At 35.0% G+C, this 14,695-nt stretch overlaps 1 protein-coding gene across 1 annotated transcript in view; it reads left to right on the top strand.

Moving 5' to 3' along the window:
- The first annotated feature begins 7,006 nt into the window (after positions 1-7,006).
- LOC123563130 (trinucleotide repeat-containing gene 6C protein-like) overlaps positions 7,007-14,695 on the top strand; it is a 50,933-nt gene continuing 43,244 nt past the window's right edge. Inside the window, exon 1 of the mRNA XM_045355734.2 lies at positions 7,007-7,112. The gene's annotated coding sequence lies outside the window, so the exon portion shown is untranslated. The remainder of the gene's footprint in view (positions 7,113-14,695) is intronic.

The raw sequence follows: 14,695 nt of genomic DNA, 5'->3' as shown, positions 1-14,695 counted from the left end.
AAATAAGCAACTTCATTGAAAATTAACAAAGAAAAATTGCAAAGATTAACCATAATTAACAACCAGTCACTTAGCTAAATTCTTTAATTTCTAGGGTCAGTGTGTAATAAAAAGAAAGAGACACCAGTTTTCAAAAATAGGTTTTCTAAAAATCTAAGCACATTGAGCAATAATGAGAGAAAAAATGTAATGCACTTTTCATGTTAAGTGTCAAAACAGGACATTCGAGGTAATATGTATATCCCGGTAATTGGTACACAAGGTATACACAATTATAGGGAAAACTGACCATGCCACCCTGGCTGCCATGTTTTTTGACGAATCAGAATAATTTGAACAATCTTGGTAGAGGGTCACTCAAGGACAATTTATGAAGAATTATTTTAAAAAAGGGCCAGCAGTTTCACACAAAAAGATTTTTAAAATTTACACTAATACAAATTATAGGGAAAAGTGACCACACCGCCTGATGGCCATGTTTTTTGATGAAGCAGTATATTTTGAACAATCTTGGTAGAGTGTTACATAAGGACCAATTGTGTGAAATTAACTTAAAATCGAACCAGCGGTTAAGGAGGTGATGTCGCTTGAAGATTTTTCTATTTTTAGCTCTGGTGGCCCTATGTGCAACCAAGCAGACCCATTTGAAAACATTTGGTAGAAGAAATATCTAGGCCAAGTTTCATCAAAATCCATTCAGTGGTTTTAAAGGTAGATGTTGTTTAAACACAATTGTTGACAATGGATGGACGACTGGGCGGACGGACTGACGCACGATGAACACAGCATGATCACAATAGCTCACCATGAGCACTTTGTGCTCAGGTGAGCTAAAAACTCGAAAAAGGTTTGTTAAAACATAATTTAACAACATTCTGTTGAACCTAATTGTGCATGTTTGATTCCATGTAATTTATTTGCATAATTTGGTGTTCCTCTTTTATACAACTTTTGAAAACAAGAGCTGTCGGAGGACAGCAACGCTCGACTATTCAACAGCCTTGTCAATTGAATGAATACAAAAGTTGAAAAAGGGGCATAATTTTGTAAAATGCAAAGTAGAGGTATTGAACCTCTGTACTGCATGTCATATCATGACAGTGAACAAGTGTGTGAAGTTTCAATCCTTTCCAATTTGTGGATACTGAGATACCAGCTTACATACAAAAACTTAACAAACAAGAGCTGTCTCCATAGGATGACATATGCCCCCGATGGCACTTTGAATGAGTAGTTATGGCCGATGTTAGAGTTTAGGACCTTTGACCTACGGAGCTGGGTCTTGCGCGCGACACGTCGTCTTACTGTGGTACACATTCATGCCAAGTTATTTGAAAATCCATCCATGGTTGACAAAGATATGGACCGGACACGCCCATCAATGCACTATCCTTTAATGTCTAAGTGTGACCTTGACCTTTGAGCTACGGACCTGGGTCTTGCGCGCGACACGTCGTCTTACTGTGGTACACATTCATGCCAAGCTATTTGAAAATCCATCCATCGATGACAAAGATATGGACCGGACACGCCCATCAATGCACTATCCTTTAATGTCTAAGTGTGACCTTGACCTTTGAGCTACGGACCTGGGTCTTGCGCGCGACACGTCGTCTTACTGTGGTACACATTCATGCCAAGTTATTTGAAAATCCATCCATCGATGACAAAGATATGGACCGGACACGCCCATCAATGCACCATCCTTTAATGTCTAAGTGTGACCTTGACCTTTGAGCTACAGACCTGGGTCTTGCGCGCGACACGTCGTCTTACTGTGGTACACATTCATGCCAAGTTATTTGAAAATCCATCCATCGATGACAAAGATATGGACCGGACACGCCCATCAATGCACCATCCTTTAATGTCTAAGTGTGACCTTGACCTTTGAGCTACAGACCTGGGTCTTGCGCGCGACACGTCGTCTTACTGTGGTACACATTCATGCCAAGTTATTTGAAAATCCATCCATCGATGACAAAGATATGGACCGGACACGAAAATTGCGGACAGACTGACAGACCGACAGACCGACAGACTGACAGACGGACAGACGGTTCAAAAACTATATGCCTCCCTTCGGGGGCATAAAAATTATTGTTTCTTGTTTAAACAAATTGATAAGAAAAGAGAAACTTAGGCCTAAAAAAATTTCTTTGTTTCCGGTAACATGCTCAAAAAAATTAGGGTAGGTTACTAAGGTCGGAATTTTTCTTTTTTTTTGAATTTTTTTTTATTAAGGGAGACTTTTCAGATATTATTTTTGTGTCAAAAAATGAATACAAATAAGGGGGTTATGCCTTTAGAGCATCAGTAAGTTAATTTCTAACATCACTGGCCATGTTTAAAACATAAAAAGTGCAGTTTTGCAACTTTTTGTTAAAAAGTTGAAAAAATTATTCTCCAAGGTTATAAAAACATTTAGGGTCGGGCCAAAAATTTAGGGTAGGTCGGGATACCGGAAACAAACAACTTTTTTTTTATGCCTTAGAAATATGGGGTTGTACAATAAATATAGACTGACTCTAAAACCATGTCCTTTTATGTTTATTTATTTATTTATTTATTTGGGTTTTACGGCGCACCAACACAGTATAGGTTATATGGCGCCAAACAGGACTACAAATTTTGGTTTCACATCTCATTTACATCAAAATAAAAACATGAGGTATGGAATCAAAATTTGCATACCTGCTGGAATCACAGAGTTACAGCAAAACCAAGTGTCAAGACCGTATCAGTCGCCTCTTACAATCATGCAAGAGTAAGGCAGTGGTTCCTATTCTTTTCATACATAGATCGTCCCAGAACCACATGGGGCCCTCTTATGTTCAATTTGGTATAACTCAAACTGGTACCGTTTTAACCAGTAACATGTCTGCTTGCAAAGTTCTGTATTATATACAAAAACATGACATTACACAGTACAAAGCTAGGTTATAGCAACACTCCAGCAACATTTTGACACATGTAAAAAACATCAATAACTGCAAATAAAATTACATATCATTAAATTATTTGCAAAAGAAAATCACATCAATATTGTGAAAATATTTAAGCGATGTCTGTGTGAAATTTAAAGTCAATTGTTCATTTGAGACATAACAAACAGGAATCTGAGCGAAACATTAAATAATACACAAGCTTGGGAAGACACAAACAGAAAATTTTGAATTGCTGTTAAGAACAGAAGTTTTGGCTGACATATTTCAAAAGAGAGCTCAGTGATCCATTAGTATATAGTAGTAGATCTAGATCTTTAGTTAGTACCATAGTACTTAGCAGATCTAGGCTTTTGGTTACAAGTATCATAAGGCTTTAAGTTAATAATTGTGTAAAATCATTCAAGGAAATCTGTGGAATATTCATGATATTTGTACAGAAAATGTCACTGGTAAGAATATCTACTTAACTAAAAGTCAAATAAACCAACTTGAGATGGTCCAACAGACAGCTGCTAGATTTGTGAAAAACAAAGAGGGCCAAGATGGCCCTAGATCGCTCACCTGAGAAACAAACCATAACATTTTAAACATGTTTGACCTAGTGATTTAATGGAAAACAAATATTCTGGCCAATTTTCATTAGGATTGGACCTAAAATGTGGTCTCCTGAGTTTAAACAAGTATTTTCTTTGATATGATCTAGATGACCCATATTCAAACTCGACCTGAATTTCATCAAGGCAATCATTCTGACCAAATTTCATGAAGATCAACTGAAAAATACAGCCTCTATCGCATACACAAGGTTTTTCTTTGATTTGACCTAGTGTCCTACTTTTAGATCCCAGATGACCCACATTCAAACTCGACCTAGATTTCGTCATGGCAATCATTATGACTTTATTTCATAAAGATCAGTTGAAAAATACAGCCTCTTTCGCATCCACAAGGTTTTTCCTTGATTTTAACTAGTGACCTACTTTTTGACCCCAGATGACCCATATTCGAACTCGACCAGGATTTCTTCAGGGCAATCATTCTGACTTAATTTCATGAAGATCAATTGAAAAATACAGCCTCTATCGCAAACACAAGGTTTTTCCTTGATTTGACCTAGTGACCTATTTTTTGACCCCAGATGACCCATATTCAAATTCGTCCTGGATTTCTTCAGGGCAATCATTCTGACTTAATTTCATGAAGATCAATTGAAAAATACAGCGACTATCGCATACTCAAGGTTTTTCTTATATTTGACCTAGTGACCTACTTTTTGATCCAAGTTAACCCATATTCAAACTCTGCCTAGAGTTCCTCAAGGCAAACATTCTGAATTAATTTCATGAAGATCAATTAAAAAATACAGCCTCTACAGCATACACAAGGTTTTTCTTTGATTTGACCTAGTGACTTATTTTTTGACCCCAGATTAACCATATTCAAACTCGACCTACATTTCATCAAGGCAATCATTCTGATCAAATTTCATGAAGATCAATTAAAAAATACAGCCTCTATCGCATACACAAGGTTTTTCTTATATTTGACCTAGTGTCCTACTTTTTGACCCCAGATGACCCATATTCAAATTCGGCCTAGATTTCATCAAGGCAAACATTCTGACTTAATTTCATGAAGATCAATTGAAAAATACAGTCACTATAGCATACACAAGGTTTCTCTTTGATTTGACCTAATGACCTATTTTTTGACCCTAGATAAACCATATTCGATCTCCACCTAGATTTCATATGATCAAGGCAATCATTCTGACCATATTTCATGAAGATCAATTGAAAAATACAGCCTCTATGGCACACACAAGGGTTTTCTTTGATTTGACCTAGTGACCTAGTTTTTGACCCCAGATGACCCATTTTCGAACTCAGCCTAGATTTCATTAAGGTTATCATTCTGACCAAATTTCATGAAGATCAGTTGAAAAATACAGCCTCTATCGCATCCACAAGCTAAATGTTGACAGACGACAGACAGGCATTAACAGACAGACAGACAGACGACAGATGCCGGACATCGAGCGATCACAATAACTCACCTGAGCATTGCTCAGGTGAGCTAACAACTACGCCCGAACTATCAGCATTACCAATATGCTCTGTGAACTGAGGTGGGACTATAGTGGGACACCCTACAAGACCCATCACTTCGTGAGGCCAAGATCACCAGAGGCCATAACCAGCATTACTGCCAAATTCGTGCAAGAACAAGCTTCTTCCCTGCCACCATCATTCTATGGAACAAGCTGCCTCAAACTGCTGTTGTGCAGATAACCGTGGAAGGTTTCCAACTGGTCCTGGCCAACAAACACACCTACTTGTCTCTTAGAGATGCTTTTATCAACTTTTATCCTACTGTATATAGAGGAACTTTTATTTGGAAGAAGTCAGTCCTGCCTGCTGCGCATGTGTAATATAGTTTTATCCAATTGTGAATATACTTCATTCGGAGGGAGGCAATTACTCAAGATGATGATGATGATCTAAGACTATTAAGCAACAACATAACAATATACTAATAATATCTGTCATGTGTTTACGAATCGGATAGAAATATCCGTCCCTCGGGCACCTGCGCATTGGGTGGTAACAAGCTAGCCTCGTTACCGCCCAATGCGCAGGTGCCCGAGGGACGGATATTTCTATCCAATTCGTAAACATGACTGGTATTTTTTCTTGCATATCGTATACATAATTTATAAGCTTTTCATTCTGACAGATTTTTTTTGCATAACGTATTTTAAAAAAGAAAAAAATAAATAAATAAAGCAAATAGAAATACACTCTTTCTTGTAGTAGAGTATGAACACAAAGTGCGGGAAATTAACTTCCGTAAGCAGAAGTGACGTCATGACGTTTCAGTGACGCACAATAACAAAGTTCCCCTTTAGTTTTATCATTTGTAGCGTAACGATATGTTCTTACCGTAAAGTAACGTATTTTGAATCGAGAAATATACTATAAGGAATGGAGGGAAACTATCAAGGTACCTGATTTTTTAGTTTGTTACATATTCAGTGCATGAATCGCTAGCTGTCATTAACAGCACGAGAGTCATCTGGCATGGGGGTAGCCTTACTCATTTGGCTTTTCGTGATGACTTATTTTATGATCTGAGTTTTTAAAGTTGTTATCTCTCTAAGCCTTACCCATATCTGCATTTTACTGTTAGGAAAACAAAGACTTTAAAAAATCCAAAAAAGTCATAATATTCTGGTCAGACTTACTTGCTTTAATAAATTAAGTAGAAACTTCATATGGGTTGAATTTAATCCATAATTTTAAATAAGAGACTTAAATCTTCGAAAATATGATGTGACATGTGCGAGGAGATATCTACCCGGTTTCAATAACAACTGACTGCTGATATGACACTAAATTAGAGAAATAAAACACAAAAGATACATTCATAAAATATCAGCGAGGCATGTTTATGCTTTAATGTCAACATAAGTTCATTATCAGAGATGTAATCATTACAGATACTCTGTACATGTACTAGCAAACTTTCTCAACGGATTTTAACTAAGGATTTCCTAAAAGAAATATGCAGAATAAGTTTGGACGTGACAGAGACAGCGACAGTCAAAAGTTATCATGCTGTTCCGAAATGACCTATTATTTGGACTAGCATGGGGTAGCCAGATGGGTTTTGCCGGCATGGGTAAAAACACCAGAAATGTCAGTAGGGTATGAAAGAAACTGGTTTCTGATACATAAACACATATGCACAGATGACAAAAAGACATATATAGGCCTATATCCGAATTACGGGTTACTTCTCTGGGCAGCCTGTGTACTTTATTCAGGTTAAATTTACATTTGTAGGTAAATGTGTACTATAGTTTAGACATGTAACTTTCAAGTAAGCGTGTTTTCAAGTGACATAAACACAAATAACTCACAATTTGTCCTCTTCTAATTCGTACATGTCCATCATTGTTTACATTAATTATTGGTACCCCGCACTGCAGCATGACGCGGTAGAAGGGCATGGATTCATCTGGATAGGTCCATTATTTCGGTAGGTGAAATCGCCATAATTTTCTCAAGACAAACTTATTGTAACACCGTCGGGAAAGGTCAACTAGAAAAGCGAAAAAGGCAAATTTATTTTTTGTTGTGATGACCGCAACGGAGGATGTAGGTAAATACAAAGTTGTATATATATTGTACTGATGGTTACGAAATATGCTGGCATTGAAAACAGTTGGAACCAGAACCAAATTCTTTCATATTCCAGGACGATTTTGGAATGACAGTAGGACACAGTGATTGTTTAACATTAGATATATCTGTATATATGCATAAATTAGGTGTGCCTATTGCGGAAACCTATCTAGATAGGATGCTTCTTTTCGATAATTGTTACTTACATGAAATTTCGTTTGGCTTTCTGTTTGTTCAGTAAGCCTAGGTTTGCATTGATATAAAAAATAACAAAGGAAAATGTTATAAAAAGTTTTGTTTAAATGAACATAGATCTAATCATTTCTTCAAATGTGTCAAGACTAGACAGACAATGGAAAATAGTGTTCATGAGTTAAAGATAATAGTGATATTTGGGTGCACAGAATCTAGTCCCAAAATGCACCCATAATGGTACTGATGATAAAATAGAGAACAGTGGAAACTTCACAGGTCGCTGAACACGACAAATACGAAACTGTTGCATAAACCCGGACAGATAACAAGGGATTTTTTACCTGTCACTTTTTTTATTTCTGCAAATTGTTATCATTTTATTAGTATCAAAATAATGCTTAACATTTGCTGAAAACTTTACATAATTCAAATTTATATTTAGTAAGCAAATTTTAACTCGCAAAAAGTGAGGACCGAAAAGGGGTATGTAAAATGGGGACTGTACGAACGTTGATAAATTCGACAACTTTGTCATTTACAAAATTTTCCTCATAGTATTATATATGGTGCAACAGTCATTCTGGATCAAATAATAATAAAAAGTGACCCAACGTCAGGCCTTTATGTGTTGACAGTGAGCATGCGTAAAAACACTCTCTTCCCCAGTAGTTTTGGATAAATATTTTATTATACAGATAAATGTAAGTCATTTATTTATACAGAATATTACCAATTTTGTTTTTGTTTACACCAGTTGGTGTTGTAAGTGGTTGCTATTAGATGGTGTGTTCCATTGTATAAATGACCGATTGCAATCAAATAATTCCAAGGTGGTCGACTTTATCATCTGTCCGGGTTTATCATCAGTACCAGTAGGCCACCAATTACATTCATACTTAGTTTTAAAACTGTTCAGTATTACCCTCTCGGTAATTACCTACACTTGGCGCTATGCGCCTCAACGATCATGCCTTTGCTATCAATTTGTTTCTCTAATACAAATTTCTGAATCCAGGAATGCATAGTTTCTTTTCAGTTCATTTGTTACAAATAGTTTCTAAAAACGACAAAAAAAATCCAAAAAAAAAAACACAACAATTTACACATTAAGCCTGCGTAACATCACGCTCAACCTCATGTTCTTCTGATATTCTTTTTTTAGTATAGATGCCGGAACTTATATAATCCTGCTATCTTGAACACTGACTATTTCAATTCTTTTAAATGTCATTGTCAAATGGCACTCTTTTAGGACAAATTGTGGTACAGCTATGGTAAAACTCTTGTATGTGGGAATGACAAACAACCATTTACATGTAAAATTCTTATTTCAAATTCATTCCAAAAAGTTCTTGACCAGAATTGTATCTATAACACAAACACTCTTGGTCGAAATTCAAGAAATCCAATTTAATTTACCTAACTCCTTACAGTCTGGGGCCATTTTTTGAATATGATTAAGATTAATTTCTTAGCTCAATAGGGATCGTAGTTGGGGCCTCTCAAGTTTATAGCCAATATTTTTCCAAGTGTAAAAATGAATTGATTTTTTGAGAAAGTAGTTGCAAATGCCAATGTATGTGAAAGACTGTGGAACGGAGGGGAGATAAGCAATATCGACATAATTATGCTTTTCCATGCCTTCGAATTTTTTGTTCAAAATTTGCAGACAGAACATTGGTTAACTATACTCATTATTGATTTCTGTTCCAATAATTGCAAAAAAAAATGTGATAAATATCAATAAAAAAATGGGCCTAAGCAAAAAAAAAAAAATTATTTCAAGCATCTGACAAGATTCGAACTCGGACCTCGCGCATGGAAAGTATGTATGCTAACCACTGGACCCCGGTGAATTGTAACACAATTGTGTGATAAAATTATGTATATAAATAAATTTTGTTAGGGCAGCATGTCTAAATTCGTTTTACTTTGACATTTTTGAAATTATTGGCTTTTCTACATTAAAAAAAAATAAATAAACGATGATTTTGTTATTCAAACAGTGCTGTAATGTAGCTTACATAATAATTCAATATTGGAAACAAAAAGCGGGCCGCTTGAATCATCCATAAACTCGTTACTTGAAGAAACCCGAATAACACCGATTTCTATTGATACCGCGAATTTTCAACTCGATAAAATAATTTGTTTTGATAATGCGGCGCCGGATCGTTCATAAGCAATTTTTTTTATCAAGTTCTAATTATTTTGCCACACATCAAATATGGATAGAACACACACAAACCGAGTATAAACATATCCATTACGACTTTGAATATATACGTACCATTATATAATGAAAACCTCGTTTCCGATTAATGATAGTCAATTTCGTATGTTTAATTTGGATAATACAAAGGCATGTATTTATACATTCTTAATAGTCCTATTCCAAATTGAATAGCTCATTTTTTGCGTATTTACTGCCGATATCGCACTCCCCCAATAGCCATTTCAAAAATTGCTATTTCCCAAAGAATGTTCCCTCAATAAATTTATTTTCAAAATGTAACATATATTTGGGCGTGACCACGAACTATGAAATGCAGAAATGAGTCTTTTAGTCAGACCATCAGGTACCGTGCGAAACACTGACAAACAAAACATGCGATTTCAGGAAATATACACAGTCTTAATTTCATAGCAGTAACATTTATGTAATGAAAAAGAAATACTCTCTGTTTGAAAAATTTCATCAATCGCCGCGTTGTACCGATTCGATAGTCAAATTCGACGTTATCAAATTTCAGAATGAATGAATGTTACAATACATGTATTGTGTTATATTTATAACAAAATTCATTTTAAATCAACGTGTTTGAAAAATAAAACTCTTAAACAAAATCGTAGGAATGTACAAATTTTACACTTATATGAATACATTCATTTTCCATTGGGAATAACGTGCTATTTCCAATTCCGGCACAGCACTTATTTTGTCAAAAAATCACGGCCTACATACTGTATTATAAATGATAATGTTGCCATTTTTCATCTTCAAAAATTCATATGGATGAAAGGCTTCAAAAATGGCTTTGCCATTGAAAAACTTTTATTATCCTGTTTCAGGAGGATACAAGACTGAAGTAGTAAAAATAATTCGACGTTAGATTGTTTTATATTTGTGACGGGCAATCTGAACGCCAAAACTTTGAAGGACCAAAATAATGGAAGTTAAATCACAGTACACAGTCATGTAAAGTTATTGGTTTTATATGACGTTGATCGTGTACAGTACATACAAAGGTTTAAATCACCAGAAAATTCGTAATTTTGGATATTATTTGATAATTTTAACATAGATTAATGAGGAATTGAATCCCCTTTTGATACATCATGTAAGTAATATTTCGATTTATGGCCAATTCGTGAAATAATTGACATTTAAACCTATAGGATGTAAAGCGCTGGCAGCGATGAAAATTTCATCAGAAGTTGCTTCAACTATTTTGGTCATTCAAGTGTTTGACGCTAGTGGGGATATTGCCCATATGAAAAAATATCTCAATATTTCCTAGGATTGCGTCAAATTAATTGGACTAAAGACTGAAGAGGATACAATTTTGTAATTTTAATTGATAATGAAGAGATTGAAAAATGTGACATATTGATTAATATAATTATATCAAAATCTATAATATTGATTTATATACAGTACATAAATATTTATGATTACAGAACAAGCACTGTGCCCTACCTTTTTAAGTTGTAACAAACGGGGTAAGATAAATGAAATATCTTGAAATTTACAGTTGATCCAACAGGACTGGAAAATGCTAGGCAGCTATAAATTTGGTTTGTTGGTGGCATCTAGACTGGGTGGCATCAAACGCTCTTGGTTTACAGCAATATAGGGATGGCTTATTTTTATCCTTGACAGTTAATTGTTTACCTTAGAAGGCTTACAGTGGTCGATGATGGTATATCCATCCATCTCTGCATATTGCCAACCCCTCTTGCAGCATTAAGTGCCAGTCAAAATTTTAGTACCAAGAGGGAAAATGAATATTGTCAGGAATGATGAGACTTGAATGAAAGTATTCCAGTCACTTGTTAAAATGTTAGATAATAATGTAAGAACAGAGTAAAAAGTAAAACCATAAAAGGTAAAAATCAGGAACACCAGAATAATATTGAATCTTTACCACAGCCTGCTCAAACTTGCCTTCTTGAATAGGCCTAGTGAATCATAAATCATGAGACGCACAGGTTTTTGATATTGAAGATTTTTGAAAATCATTTGGTTAACGTTCATAAATGTAAGAACATTTTCTGGTTTAACTAAACTTTTTTTGTGGAATTTGACAGTTACAGCAACCTGTGAATTGGTTTGCAAAGAGGTACCTTATTCTGTACATTTAGGCTAGTCATAGCGTCTATTCCGTCTAAACAGCTGTAATCGCATGTATTGAGTAATTGACATGCTGCCATTTGACTGAGGCCCGATAGGGATAGCCGAATTCGGAGCTCTATGTATAGATCTACATTTAGGCCAGTAATTTAGGCTACCATAGTTTTTACAGTGCTTTAGGGTATAGCGGATTGCTAACAAACTTTTCCTGCATGACAATTCAAAGAAAATGAAATTTTCAGTATTTTTTTCCTTCATATCAGAAGAAAAATGTCTATCTTTTCAAAACATTCAGTGTGTAATAAAAATCCATGTTTTCCCCCTCCTTGCCATTGTTTACATACACACTGATTTAGTATACATAAAGGAAAGCTTTTGTCATTTTCCAGTGGTTACTTATAAAAAAAAACACATCTAAACAAATCTCCCAGAATGATTTTACTATAAATCAGAACAACAAGGTGTTCTCTCTTCAAAAAATTCAGTTTTATGAATTTCTGTAGAATACTTTTTCATTCACTGACCTTTTTACGTACAGTAGAGGATAGCTTTGATTTTCATAATGATCATGTGTGAAAAATAACACAACAAGCAAACATTTAAAATGAATATCAGAATGTCTGTCTGCATGAGATGAAAATTTATAGTATTACAATAATTTAAGTTTAAATGCAAAATTGATCATCCTATCCTTTATACCCTAAAATCCACTGTACCCACAAAGCACTGTATAGAATTCGTAAAAATACATAATATACAGTCATACTGTTGGAAAATTTTACTCTAAGCCATAAATATAACTTTCGTTAATTGTGAAGAAAGGAGGTAGAAAATAGTTGACTTTGCTTTCTTTTACCTGCATATATGCATATTTGTACATAAATTTGTAATTAAGCAAGCCAGCTTTTCTCTGTTTGGGTTATCTCACTAATTTTGCCAGCAACAGTTGGTTATTTCAGTCACATGATCAATATTACAGCTTGAAAAACGGCTGCTGAATGCTGGAACAGATCAAAAGAGTTATAAAATGTTGAAAAATTACAGGTAACTCCTGGGTTACTGACATCTCAGTTACATAAAACTGTTCACTGTTCTCCTCGTTTTGCAGCAAAGTCAAGTAAAGGTAGTTTTTATAGCAGCAAATTATGTTCTTCTAAGAACTTCAGACAGAAGGGTAGAAATACAAAAAAGGACATACATAGCTTATCTGGTGTAAAGGAGCACTGATTCTTGGTTTTATTTACAGAAAATAGAAGTATTTACCAGTACGGCTTAAAACTGTTTGATGTAGTGAAGCACATTAAAAAGTCACCCATCTTTGGCTGATTAAGACTGAGGTTCTACCTACTGATGACGACTTGAAGAATATGACCATGCAGAAACTTGACTCTGCTCCTCTGACATAAATTCTGTGTCAGAGGACTCCACAGTTAGTGATAATTATAAACTCTCAGTCATGTAAATATCGACAAGTGGTCTTTCATAAATTTAGTTTCCATCTAATGCCAGTATTAAATGGTATTCCCACTTGGTATTTTGCCAATATCTTCAAAACTACTTATAAGTATTTTAAAATTAATCATACTTTTAGAAACAATTTGCTCTACTAAACAAGTGCTGTCATTACAATGTCAAAAAAAAATCATACAAAATAGCTCTGCGATACAGGGGCCTTTTAGGGGGATCAGTTAAGGTCACTGATTTTGAATCACTTGCCCCACACCAATGTGTGTTCAAGGCATTGTTATTTTCATGTGAGGAAGCCATCCAGTCTGTGGTTCTACCCAGGTGCTCGCTTGTGATGAAATAATGCACAGAGGGGCACCTTGTTTTCTCTACCATCAAAGCTTGTAAGTTGCCATATGACCTGTAATTGCCTGTAATTGTGTTGGTGTGACGTTACCCCCCCCCCCCCCCCCCCCCCCCACCACCACCACCACAACCAAAAAAAAAAAACAGCAACAAAAACTCAGCAATATATGCTGCCATACCTCCCACCTAAATAGATATGTATAGGGCTGTCATTGATTGGGTCTTAGGCATATCGACTATACCGATATATCAGAAGACAAATATCGATGATACATCGATATATTGATTATTAAGTTAGATTAACAACCTATTTGTTCATATGCATACTATATACCTGCCTGTAAATGCTATTTTTAGTTTTATTGCCTACTTTTCATATTACTGTTTGATTGTGTTGTATTTTTATTTATGAAAATAAAAGAAACAAATAAAAATTAATAAAATCTTTCATTTTTATTTTGCCTTCACTTCTCTTTTGCATTTATCTAAATTTATAACTTTGTAAGCTTAATTGTTTTTGAGAGTCTGAGTGTTTATCTGGATAGTTTTTTCTCTCTGTAAAATATCGATTTTTGAAAATGGGAATCGATAATCGATCGACAAAAAAATATCGTTGATACATCGATATCGTTTCTATCGATGACAGCCCTAGATATGTAAATATAGTACTTGAACATGTATTAAAAATATTTACTAGGTTCATATAAATAAGAAGGGTTATGTTCGGTGTCCATCTCTGGATCCTCTAAACCTAGTGTTTCATAATGCTTGAAGTGATAGAACAAACTGATAAGTATATCTATAAACCTTTTACATAATTACACAACCAAACTTTATCTCTATATATTTAAAAGTTACATGTTTCTTGTCATTTCCAGTTTTGATATTATAACTTGGAGTAAACCCCACTCCTCCATTCCCACTACCACCACAGCCAAAGGTTCAGTGTGAGGTATTAGTATTACAGGTGTATGGTCTGGTGTCCATTGCCAAAATGTTTGTACATAATGGTCAGAATTACACCAAAGATGGTCTGTAGCACTTTGTCAAGTTTATTCAAATGGAAGTACCAGTACTTGGCCCCTTTTTGGAGCTGCTGTAGCTGAAAATAGGAATTATCAATACCTTTTAATATTAATGTCTTTTTCTTATGAACCATTGGATGGATTATCATCAAACTTGGTCTTTGGCATCAGGTC

The sequence above is a fragment of the Mercenaria mercenaria genome, chromosome 2 (assembly GCF_021730395.1).
Source record: "Mercenaria mercenaria strain notata chromosome 2, MADL_Memer_1, whole genome shotgun sequence".
Lineage (NCBI taxonomy): Eukaryota > Metazoa > Mollusca > Bivalvia > Venerida > Veneridae > Mercenaria > Mercenaria mercenaria.
Note: the sequence above shows the minus strand (reverse complement) of the source record. Positions and strands in the feature narration are given on the sequence as shown.